The following is a 1266-nucleotide window of genomic DNA, read 5'->3' on the forward strand; positions in this document are numbered from 1 at the left end:
TGTAATTCAGTAAACTTTTTAAGAAATTCACATGTTCTAATTCCTTCCACTGCCCATCCCCTTACTTCCTCTTATGTTTCTGTCATAACCTTCTGGATAGCCCTTTCAAAAAGAATTTTTGCTCAAGTTTGAAATTTATATGCTGACAGGCATATGTAGAATAGATAAACAAGTTTACACTGTACAGCACAGAGAAATAGGTACAAGATCTTGTGTTAGCTCACGATGAAAAATAATGTGACAATGAATATATGCATGTTCATGTATAACTGAAAAATTGTTCTCTACACTGGAAATTGACACAACATTGTAAACTGGCTATAACTCAATAACAAAAAGGCAAAGCAGAAATAAACATAAATATATAATTAAAAAAAAGAATATTTGCTCAATCAACTGTTTTCCTGTCATTCAGTCCATAATTCTTTTAGTTGAGCTTCTTTGATCCCTAGTAGAACACGGACACACTTCAAATTTTCCTCACTTGTAACCTTTGGGATCCAGTATCCTCATGCAGGTTACTTTAGGAGTGTTACATATTTGGGGTCAGGGATGATGGATCTGCCTGGTTCTGAGTTTTCAAGACTTTGTAAACATGAATTAAGTTCAAATCACACACATCACACTCTGGAACAGTGCTGATTGTTGAGATATGATAATACAGAAGATACAAAAGGTTTTCAGTATTTTCATAGTTTATTTAGCAGCTCTGTCTTGTAGCTCTTTCCCACAGATCTAACATGCAGTTCTCGGAGGAAAGGAAACCACACAGTTACTCTGTGAGGCGCTTCCTATGATGTAGGTCTACAGAAAAAGCCCCATCACGTGATTCTCTTTTATTAATTGAAATATATTCATTTTACAATGTTGCATTAATGTCTGGTGTACAGCACAATATGCCAGCCATCCATATACACACATATATTCATTTTCATATTCTCTATCATCTTAGGCCCTTGCAAGACATTGAATATAGTTCCCTTTGCTATACAGAAAACACTTGTTGTTTTTTTATATAGAGTAGTTAGTATCTGCAAGTCTTGAACTCCCAATTTATCCCTCCCCACCCCCTTCCTCCCAAACAACAATAAGTTTGTTTTTCATTCTGTTTCTAATGATTGATCTTTCTTCTTCTTATGGGTATCTTAGTCAGCCATAATAACCCTGATAAAATAATGCTGACTGGATGGCTTAAACAAAATAATTTTATTTTTTCTGTTTTGGATGCTAGAAGTCCAGGTTAAAGCTCTGGTAGCATTTTGTTTC

At 34.8% G+C, this 1266-nt stretch overlaps 1 non-coding gene across 1 annotated transcript; it reads right to left on the reverse strand.

Annotated features, from left to right (window-relative positions):
• Nucleotides 1-707: 707 nt before the first annotated feature.
• On the reverse strand, nt 708-837 carry LOC140691725 (small nucleolar RNA SNORA18). The gene has a single exon (XR_012067411.1). It is a non-coding gene; the product is annotated as a small nucleolar RNA SNORA18 (small nucleolar RNA).
• Nucleotides 838-1266: the final 429 nt, after the last annotated feature.

This window comes from Vicugna pacos, chromosome 36 (assembly GCF_048564905.1).
Source record: "Vicugna pacos chromosome 36, VicPac4, whole genome shotgun sequence".
Classification (NCBI taxonomy): Eukaryota; Metazoa; Chordata; class Mammalia; order Artiodactyla; family Camelidae; genus Vicugna; species Vicugna pacos.